This window comes from Budorcas taxicolor, chromosome 6 (genome assembly GCF_023091745.1).
Source record: "Budorcas taxicolor isolate Tak-1 chromosome 6, Takin1.1, whole genome shotgun sequence".
In the NCBI taxonomy this organism is placed as follows: Eukaryota; Metazoa; Chordata; class Mammalia; order Artiodactyla; family Bovidae; genus Budorcas; species Budorcas taxicolor.
In genome coordinates this window covers 64579581-64591650 of record NC_068915.1, presented here as the reverse complement: position 1 = coordinate 64591650, position 12070 = coordinate 64579581, and positions in this window count along the sequence as shown.

Sequence of the window (12070 nt, the reverse complement as noted above, 5' to 3'; positions counted from 1 at the left end):
CCCTACATTGAGTTTCAGTTGGCTCCTACCTCTCTGGAGACTCTCTTAAGATCAGCAAGTGGGTCATACCCAGGTTCTTTTTAAATTCCTGCCTCTACAAGGGAACTCAGGGCATGTGAGATTTTGTGTGTTCCCTTTAGCCCTCCAAGCTCTCTCTTAGATAAGATTTCCTGGCCTTCAAAGTTAAACATTCTGGGATCTTGTCTTCCCAGCAAAAGACCCCTAGGCTGTGGAGCCTGGTGTGAAGCTCAGACTCTTTGTTCCTCTAGGTGGAGCTCTATAATTGTTATTATTGCCTCTTTAGAGTTTCTCTGATGGCTCAGAGAGTAAAAAAATCTGCCTGCAATGGCGGAGACCTGGGTTCGATTTCTGGATCAGGAAGATCCCCTGGAGAAGGAAATAGAAACCCAGTTAAGTATCCTTGCCTGGAGAATCCTATAGACAGACGAGCCTGGTGGGCTACAGTCCAAGGGGTCACAAAAAGTCAGACAGGAATAACTGACTAACACTACCCAGTGGTATGTAGTGGTATGTCTCTGCACCCGCCTACTCATCCTGTAGTTCCCTTGTTATATCTTTAACTGTGGAAAATATTTTCTGTTCATCTTCAAGTCATTCCAAAGACAGTTTTTCTGTAAATAGTTCTAATTATGGTGTGGTAAGGTAAGCTCAGTATCCTCCTACTATGCCATTTTAACCATACCCAGCTAACATACTTAGATCATACTAGATCAATATGACAACCCATATACTCATCCCAATAAAGCATATAAACACTTTTAAAGGACTTTTATAATAAGATTATCTAGCTCTATCTTTAAAATGATTAAAAAAATGTAATCTCAGTACAAAAAAGTATTTAGCCTAAGCCTGATAATCAAAGCATTCCTGTTAAAGTCAGGAATAAAATCTGGAATCTATCACTAGTATTATTTACTATTAATATGGGAGTACTCACTAACACAATAAAATGAAATATTTTACAAGAATGGTCAAAATTATTATTAGGTGTGGATGTTATTTTGTATGCTTATGAAACACAGGAAAACAAAGCAATAGCTATATGAAAAGTAAGTCAAGAGAAAGGTTAGAAGTTATATAAAAATCAGAAGAAATATTTCAACCTTGCTTATATGAAGAAGGTATAATACTTTACTAATTCATGCAACAGCCAACTCAAAAATATGGATGTTTTATAAAAATGTTGTTTATAAATTAATAAATGCATTCCCTGTAATTCAAGTTCCTAATAAACTTTTCATGATATGAAATAGTCTAAAACCCTTCTTAAATAAATACTAATGTGCAAAACAAGGACAACAAAAAGTTTTAGCAAGTATATGAAGATATAAGAAGAAACTTATTCATATCTGATAAGAATCATATTGAGGTCCTAATAATTAAAACAGTGTGATATTAGCATTGAAACAAAAAACTCTATTAATTTGGCAGCAGGTTGTAGAATGCGTGATGAATGGTGGCTTAAATGATAATGATCTTTATTTTTTATCTGAGTAGCCTCAAATTGAGCAGTTTGGGAATTTTTTCAGCAGTCTCAGATCTTTGTTGCAATTATTCTGGTCTTTCCTTCATCATTGCAATACCCTTGCTACAGCAACAAATATCAAGTCCTCATTCAACTATACACCATAAAAAAAGGAAGGTATGGGTAGAAAGAAAACTATCTTCCTATATCAGTTTCTATCAGGAAAGACATCTTCTCTCAACATGTCATTTACCAGAAGTGTGTTACATGCTTACTTCATGTCTAAGCACTAGGGAAACAATGCAATTAGTTACTGATAGAGGACTATTATGATTCATCTCCTGACATTTCCTCACAAGCACCTTTTCTTGTAGCCATAACTGAGATAATGTTAACACTGTTAAAAAGCAGTGATGGATAGTGAATAGGCAAATCAGGTTCTCTTCCTAGCATTTCAATGTACCAGAACAGAGAGCAGAGATATAAAGCCAGAACCAGAGATATTTACTGTATGATTAAAATATAGTATCTGTTCCCTGGGGAAAAAAAAAAAAAAGAATACCCATGCATTGGTGTTAGGATAACCTTCCATGCCATCTGGAATCACAAGTAAATTTTCATTCATTATGCTTTATAATAGAAGAAATACCAATTCAAATGATTTCAAAAAATTTAAAATTATAAGAAATATAAAACAAAATAGTAGTAAAGTAGTAGTAAATAGTAGTAAAGATATTTTTACTACTACTAAAAAACAAAATAGTAGTAAAGATATTTTTAACCTTGAATTGAGGAATGCCATTATAAATTGACCTTAAAAACTTAAAGGAAAACAAAAATATCTGTAAATAAATAACAGTTTAACATCATAAGACAAAAGAAAAAGCCATTTAAAAATTTAAAAGGCAAATGAAAGAACATAAAATCAATATTTACCACCATTAAAACTGTATGCAGGTCAGGAAGCAACAGTTAGAACTGGACATGGAAAAACAGACTGGTTCCAAATAGGAAAAAGAGTACATCAGGGCTGTATATTGTTACCCTACTTATTTAACTTACATGCAGAGTACCTCATGAGAAACGCTGGGCTGGAGGAAGCACAAGCTGGAATCAAGATTGCTGGGAGAAATATCAATAATCTCAGATATGCAGATGACACCACCCTTATGGCAGAAAGTGAAGAACTAAAGAGCCTCTCGATGAAAGTGAAAGAAGAGAGTAAAAAAGTTGGCTTAAAGCTCAACATTCAGAAAACGAAGATCATGGCATCTGGTCCCATCACTTCATGGGAAATAGATGGAGAAACAGTGGAAACAGCAGCTGACTTTATTTTTCTGGGCTCCAAAATCACTGCAGATGGTGAATGCAGCCATGAAATTAAAAGACGCTTACTCTTTGGAAGGAAAGTTATGACCAACCTAGATGGCATATTAAAAAGCAGAGACAGTACTTTGCCAACAAAGGTTCATCTAGTCAAGCTTATGGTTTTTCCAGTGGTCATGCTGGATATGAGAGTTGAACTATAAAGAAAGCTGAGCACCAAAGAATTGATGCATTTGAACTGTGGTGTTGGAGAAGACTCTTGAGAGTCTTTTGGATTGCAAGGAGATCCAACCAGTCCATCCTAAAGGAGATCAGTCCTGGGTATTCATTGGAAGGACTGATGTTGAAGCGGAAATGCCAATACTTTGGCCACCTGATGTGAAGAACCGGCTCATTGCAAAACACCCTGATGATGGGAAAGATTGAGGGCAGGAGGAGAAGGGGATGACAGAGGATGAGATGGGTGGATGGCATCACTGACTCAACAGACATGGGTTTGGGTGGACTCCGGGAGTTGGTGATGGACAGGGAGGCCTGGCATGCTGAGGTTCATGGGGTCGCAAAGAGTCAGATACGACTGAGTGAGTGAACTGACTGAATTGACATATTAATAATCAACTGAATATAAAAACAGAATAAATGGATAGAGCAAGAAGAAAAAGCAACTAACTAAAAAAGAATTAAAATGAGGCAAACATGAATCAGTTCAGTTCAGTCGCTCAGTCATGTCCAACTCTTTGCGACCCCATGAGTGCAGCATGCCAGGCTTCCCTGGCCATCACCAACTCTCGGAGTTCACTCAAACTCACGTCCATTGAGTCGGTGATGCCATCCAGCCATCTCATCCTCTGTCGTCCCTTCTCCTCCTGCCAGTGTTTTCCAATGAGTCAACTCTTCGCATGAGGTGGCCAAAGTACTGGAGTTTCAGCTTCAGCATCATTCCTTCCAAAGAACACCCAGGACTGATCTCCTTTAGAATGGACTGGTTGGATCTCCTTGCGGTTCAAGGGACTCTCAAAAGTCTTCTCCAGCACCACAGTTCAAAAGCATCAATTCTTCGGTGCTCAGCTTTCTTCACAGTCCAACTCTCACATCCATACATAACTCCTGGAAAAACCATAGCCTTGACTAGACGAACCTTTGTTGGCAAAGTAATGTCTCTGCTTTTTAACATGCTATCTAGGTTGGTCATAACTTTGTTTCCAAGGAGTAAGTGTCTTTTAATTTCATCACTGCAGTCACCATCTGCAGTGATTTTGGACCCCAAAAAAATACAGTCTGACACTGTTTCCACTCTTTCCCCATCTATTTCCCATGAAGTGATGGGACCGGATGCCATGATCTTCATTTTCTGAATGTTGAGCTTTAAGCCAACTTTCACTCTCATCTTTCACTTTCATCAAGATGCTTTTTAGTTCCTCTTCACTTTCTGCTGTAAGGGTGGTGTCATCTGCATATCTGAGGTTATTGGTATTTCTCCCAGCAATTTTGATGCCAGCTTGTGCTTCTTCCAGCCCAGCGTTTCTCATGATGTACTCTGCATAGAAGTTAAATAAGCAGGGTGACAATATACAGCCTTGATGTACTCCTTTTCCTATTTGGAACCAGTCTGTTGTTCCATGTCCAGTTCTAACTGTTGCTTCCTGACCTGCATATAGGTTTCTCAAGAGGCAGGTCAGGTGGTCTGGTATTCCCATCTCTTTCAGAATTTTCCACAGTTTATTGTGATCCACACAGTCAAAGACTTTGGCATAGTGTGTAAAGCAGAAGTAGATATTTTTACGGAATTCTCTTGTTTTTTCCATAATCCAGTGGATGTTGGCAATTTGATCTCTGATTCCTCTGCCTTTTCTAAAACCAGGTTGTACATCAGGAAGTTCATGGTTCATGTATTGTTGAAGGCTGGCTTGGAGAATTTTGAGCATTACTTTAGTAGCTCGAGATGATTTCAATTGTGCAGTAGTTTGAGCATTCTTTGGCATTGCCTTTCTTTGGGATTGGAATGAAAACTGACCTTTTCCAGTCCTGTGGCCACTGCTGAGTTTTCCAAATTTACTAGCATATTGAGTGCAGCACTTTCACAGCATCATCTTTCAGGATTTGAAACAGCAGTAATGCTGAAGAAGCTGAAGTTGAACGGTTCTATGAATACCTACAAGACCTTTTAGAACTAACACCCAAAAACGATGTCCTTTTCATTACAAGGGACTGGAATGCAAAAGTAGGAAGTCAAGAAACACCTGGAGTAATAGGCCGATTTGGCCTTGGAATACGGAATGAAGCAGGGCAAAATTAATAGAGTTTTGCCAAGAGAACACACTCGTCATAGCAAACACCCTCTTCTAACAATACAAGTAAGACTCTACATATGGACATGACCAGATGGTCAACACTGAAATCAGATTGATTATATTCTTTGCAGCCAAAGATGGAGAAGCTCTATACAGTCAGCAAAAACAAGACTGGGAGCTGACTGTGGCTCAGATCATGAACTCCTTATTGCCAAATTCAGACTTAAATTGAAGAAAGTAGAGAAAAGCACTAGGTCCACATATTATAAAATTTTAAATAGCCTTAAAATAATAATGTAGCTCATTCACTTATATGGAAAACCAGAAAATGCCTGCAACGTGCAATTGCATACTAATGAACTATAATTGAACAGAGTATACTGACAGCATTAATCTCTTCTTCCTCTCATAATACAATTAAACTACAGGTAATTGAATCATGTGTGACTGTGTGTGCCTCTGTGTATATATCCTTAGAGGAAAAAAACAAAAATAGTACAGATTTTAAAAATAGTAGAAAGACACAACAGGCTGGATGAGTGATGACAACATGTTTTTTGTTGTGCTGCTGTATTTAAAAAATAGTGAATATTCCTGTTTTGTGAGAAAACATACCTTGGACAAAGAAACAATTTGACACATTCATTCCCCTGAGGTTTGGAGCTTAGCATTTTAATGGAATTATTAATTTTGGAAAAAAGTATCAAAAGAAATATGCATAAGTATATCCTATTAACTGATTCAGCTGTGGAAAATTTATATGAGAATAAGGTTGTAATGTGTTTTTAACATTTGTGTGCCATGGACATTTGTGACAGTCTGCTGGAACCTACGGACCCTTTTTCAGATTGATGTTTTTAAGGTAGAAAAAAAAAATGGATGATGTTACAAAGGAAATTAGTTACATTTAAATATTATTCATGAATTACTAAAATATAATGTATTTATATATGTGCTTCTTTATTCATTCAATAAATAATATTCACTGTAGACCTTGGACTGCAAGGAGATCCAACCAGTCCATTCTGAAGGAGATCAGCCCTGGGATTTCTTTGGAAGGAATGATGCTAAAGCTGAAACTCCAGTACTTTGGCCACCTCATGTGAAGAGTTGACTCATTGGAAAAGACTCTGATGCTGGGAGGGATTGGAGGCAGGAGCAGAAGGGGACGACAGAGGATGAGATGTCTGGATGGCATCACCGACTCGATGCACGTGAGTCTGAGTGAACTCCGGGAGTTGGTGATGGACAGGGAGGCCTGGCGTGCCGCGATTCGTGGGGTTGCAAAGAGTCAGACACGACTGAGCGACTGAACTAAACTGAACTATAGACGTAATAACAGTGATGGGTATAGTTGCTCTTTTGAAATCCCTACAACTGGAATGTGATTTTAAAAGTATTACTACTATTGGTGCTAAAGTCACAAATTATTGCTAAGACTACTTGATTTTTGTCTACAAAAATGTCTTTTCTGGGGAGAGGAGTCAAGATGGCAGAATAAGATGAGGAATTTGCCTCTTCTCACAAGTACATCAAGAACACATCTACATATGGAGTGAGTCTCACACAGCACTTGCTGAACACTAGCAGAAGAGCTTGCGCACCTAAAGGACAAGAAAAATCTCCACACATAAGGTGACTGTGGCCTGATACAATGAATTCAGAAGTGTTCCATCTCTGCAACATTCTGGAATAGTTTCAAAAGGATAGGTTTTAAATATTTGATACAATTCACCTCTGAACCCATCTGGTTCTGGAATTTTGTTTATTGGGAGTTTTAAAATCAAAGATTCAACTTTAGTATTTATAATTGGTCTGTTCATATTTTATATATCTTCATGGTTCAGTCTTGGGAGATCGTACTTTTCTAAGAATTTGTCCCTGTCTTCTAGGCTGTCCATTTCACTTGAGTCACATAGCTGCTTGCAGTAGTCTCTCATGATCTTTGTATTTCTGTAATGTCAGTTTAAGAACCCTCTCCTTTTTTCCCTTGATGAGTCTGGCTAAAGAATTATCAGTGTTGTTTATCTTTTCAAACAACCAGCTTTTAGTTTCAATGATCTTTTCTATTGTTTTCTTTGTGTCTATTTCATTTATTTCTACTCTGATCTTTGTGATTTTTTTCTGCCTACTAACTTTAGGTTTTATTTGTTCTTTTTTCTCTAGTTGTTTTAGGTGTAAGGTTAGATTGTTTACTTGAGGTTTTTTTCTTGTTTCCTGAGGTACACTTGTATTGCTATAAACTTCCCTCTTAGAATTGTCTTTTATTTTTTTGGCTGAATCCCATAGGATTTGGATTATGGTGTCTTCATACTCATTTGTGTCTAGGAAGAGCCAAGACAAGGAAGCCGTCTAACTGTCCACTGGCAGAAATATGGAGAATGCAGATGTTATGTATTTATACAATAGGATATTAATCATCTACAGAAAGGAAGGAAATAATGTCATTGGTCTTAACATGGACAGAACTGGAGATTATAATACTAAGTGATATACCAGAAAAAGACAAATATTATATAATATCACTTATATATGGAATCTAGAAAATGATACAAATGAACTTATATAAAAAACAGAGATAGACTCACAGACATAGAAAACAAACCTATGGTTACCAAGAAGGAAAGAGAGAGAGACAGAAATTATGAGTTTGAGATTAGCAATATTCACACTACTATATGTAAAACAGATAATCAATGAAGACCTATTGTATAACACAGGGACCTTTTTCTCTATATTTTATAATAACATATAAGGGAAAATAATCTGAACATATATATATATATATATATATTTATTTATGTTTGTATAACTCAATCACTTTGTTGTATACTTGTAACTAACACAACATTGTAAATCAAGTGTAGTTCAAAATCATCTCTCCTGAGCTTCCCTCGTGGCTCAGTGGTAAAGAAACCACCTGCCAAGAAGGAGAGCCAGGTTCAGGCCCTAGGTCAAGAAGGTCCTTGGAGAAGGAAATGGCAACCCACTCCACTATTCTTGCCTGGAGAATCCCATGGACAGAGAAACATTGCAGGCTATAGACCATGGAGTTGCAAAAGAGCCAGAATAAACAACAACAAACACCTTGATCATTTACGCACAACTAGAAAAAGCTAGGTATTTATCCATGACATAGGACAACAACTGAAAAGCCTGTAGGAAAGGAGCATTTTCCAGATAGTTTCTCATAACAAAGGTATTCATGACACTCAAACAGAGACATGGCTGTGTCCTTTCTTTTTTCAGTTCAAAATTTCCTTCTCCTAAATAGTGTTTAAATAAATTTCAATCAATTTGCAAACTCAAAAATGGCTTAAAGAAATATATTCAGTTCAGTTCAGTTCAGTCGCTCAGTCGTGTCCAACTCTTTGCGACCCCATGAATTGCAGCACGCCAGGCCTCCCTGTCCATCACCAACTCCTGGAGTTCACGCAGACTCACGTCCATCAAGTCAGTGATGCCATCCAGCCATCTCATCCTCTGTCATCCCCTTCTCCTCCTACCCCCAATCCCTCCCAGCATCAGAGTCTTTTCCAGTGAGTCAACTCTTCTCATGAGGTGGCCAAAGAACTGGAGCTTCAGCTTCAGCATCATTCCTTCCAAAGAAATCCCAGGGCTGATCTCCTTCAGAATGGACTGGTTGGATCTCCTTGCAGTCCAAGGGACTCTCAAGAGTCTTCTCCAACACCACAGTTCAAAAGCATCAATTCTTTACATCACTTCTAACTCTAAATTTAGTCTGTTTGATGAATATAAAACTTAGCAGAGGAAGTTATCATTTCTAGCTCAAATAACAATGATTTTTAAAGCAGCTCCAGGCTTATTTAATGAAAATTGGTATATTTTAACACTTAATACTCATCTATTGTAAATGCCTTATCACTCACTCAAGTGAAACTGCATTGCTCTTTATTTAGCTCCAAATGATAGATAAGAAAAATAACATTATTCAAATTTATAATAATAGCTGTAATTATGACAGTATGTTCTTCTCTTGTACATGAACTGAAATAAAAGATACATGTGACAATAGAAATGAAGTAGATTTATGAAATAATTTTTATAAATTAATTTTACTGTGAGATAATTTGAAATGTCATGCATATTTTTATTCAACAAGTATTATTTTAATCATTAATATGTGCCAGACATTGTGCTAATAAATGGGAGATATTCTTCTGAAATAAGTCATTACCTCTTTCTTTGCAATTTTTTTCAGTAAGTATATGATTCTGAAATGTCACTGAGGTAATTTTAGGTATCATTACACATCTTTTCACATGGGGTCGGTTATGGTTTCATCATCAAGCCTTAGCACATATTCAAATATCAGGAGAAAAGCTGCAATTTGGAAAGCAAGTTCATGCTTCCTGGATTCAGATAAATAGAGGATGTTTTAATTTCTGTGCGGTATATGTAATGCAACTTCATGGGTTTGGAACTTTCACTGTCTGTTACAAAGATCAAATTTACTTGGGTCGTGAGGGAATTTTGGAGGACTTCATTTGGAAAACATAATTCATAATAAGTCTATAATGTCACCTAAAATATTCCAAGTTATTAAGTTGAGATAGAAAGTACATTTGGAGAATATTAGGTAAGACTGAAACATAGCTGAGACATTAGCTAGTTCTGTCAGTTTCCAACTGCTTCAACGAATTACTACAAAATAGTAGTTTAAAATGACATAAATTTATTTTCTTAAATTTCTGGAGAAAATTTCTAGAGCAAAAAGTAGCACTTGCAGGGCTAAAATCAAGGTGAGAGCAGAGTTGTTTTCTTTTTGGCAGCTATAGAGGAGAATCTGTTTCTTTGCTATTTCCAGCTTCTAATAGCAGTCCCCAAACTTAGTGGGACCAGGGACTGCTTTTGTAGAAGAAAATTTTTTTATAGACTGAGGCTGGAGAGAGGTGATGGTTTCTGGATGATCCAAGTGCATTACATTTATTGTGCACTTAATTTCTATTATTATTACAACAGCTCTACATCAGATCACCAGGTGTTAGATCCCAGATATCAGGGACCCCTGATAGAGGATGTCTATATTTTAGGCATGTGGCCCCATTCTTCTTCTTTAAAGTGTAACATTACCAATCTCTCTCTCTTTTCTTTTTCTAATTTCTCCTCCTCTGTAATCGCATCTTCTTCCTTAACAAAGCATCTTTGTCTGACCCTTTTGGCTCCTGTCTTATGAAAATCCCTGGGTTCATCTAAATAAGCTAGAATAATGAATCCAATTTAGGACTCTTAATCACATCTCTTGCCATAAGATGTGCACTTGTTTGCCCTATAAGGTAAATATTCACAGATGCCAAGGGTTAGAATCTGAACATCTTTTGGCATTATTCAGCCTATCACACTATGTGCACTTATAGAAGCAATTTAAGTTTTCATGGTCTTAATTTTCTTATCACAAAAATAAAGGATTTAATACCACTGATGTTCTGAGTAAAAAATGAGGATATGGGTATATATACATGTATGTATATCACTGATTACATTACTCTATCTCTAGCTATCTATCTACCTATATTCTGTATGCCCAGTTAGCTATCTATTGCGTAGTGATCTACTATCTAACATAAAACTGGGCCTAACTCATAGTGTGATCCTTGGCTTATGTAATTGTTAACTAAAATGTCTGTAAGTCTGAATACATGCTGAATTTTACTTTTAAGTAACTGTTCAGTCGCTAAATCCTGTACCACTCTTTGGGACCCTATGAAGTGCAGCATGCCAGGCTTCCCTGTCTTTCACCATCTTCCAGAGTTTGCTCAAACTCATCTCCATTGAGTCGGTGATGACATCCAACCTCCTCGTCCTCTGTCATCCCTTTCTCTTGCTTCCCTCAATCTTTCCCAGCATCAGGGTCTTTTCCAATGAGCTGGCTGAGGTGGCCAAACTATTGGAGCTTCAGCTTCAACAGTGAATATTCAGAGTTGATTTCCTTTAGGATTGATTAGTCTGATTTCCTTGCTGTTCAGGGGACTCTCAAGAGTCTTCTCCAGCACCACAATTTGAAAACATCAATTCTTTGGTGCTAAGCCTTCTTTTACAATCCAGCTATCATGTCCATACATGACTACTGGAAAAACCATAGCTTTGACTATATGGACCTTTGTTGGCAAAGCTATTTCTCTACTTTTTAATATACTGTCTAGATTTGTCATAGCTTTTCTTCCAAGGAACAAGTATCCTTTAATTTCATGGCTAAAGAACTGAGAATTTCTCAAAATCAGAAAAAAAAAATTGTTTTTAATGATAGATTATTGATAAATACTTTAGACTTTGAAAAATAAATAACAGTAAAAACTTAATAATAATAATGGCTAGAATCTAGAGCACATCTGCTTGAGTACTTTTTGTCTCCTAATCCCATTTCCATCCATCTCCACCATTCCTCACAAGTTAAATATTTTTACATATTTATGTATCCTTGAGAATATATAGCACTGGCTTGAGCGTACATTTACTTTTAATTTATATAAATGATACTTCTCTGTAGTTTTCATCATCTTGCTTATATTTTTGACACAATGCTATCTTCTTTGAGAGCTATGACTAAAAGAACAATCTGAAATGATGTGACAAAGAGCTTTTAGAGCTCTATTGATTAATAGTCATTCAACACTGAGAAAATTGTATAATCTCTCTGTTGCTTGGTATTTCCAGGTTATCTCATCTAACTGCATGGCCAATATTTTTTTTTTCTCCTGATGATGGACACATAAGGCTCCTCTAATTCCCTTTTACCATAAACAATGTTAAAATGAACCTACTTGTTCATGTTTTATACAAACCCATGCTTAAAATACTGTGAGATACATACAAAAAATATCATAGTCTTTAATTTATGACCATACTTAATTTCAGTGACTGATATCAGTTTATGTTCATAAATTGGTATTAAGGCCACAAAAAAATAAGTACAATTTCTTCTATTACCTTTACAATGTTATAGATT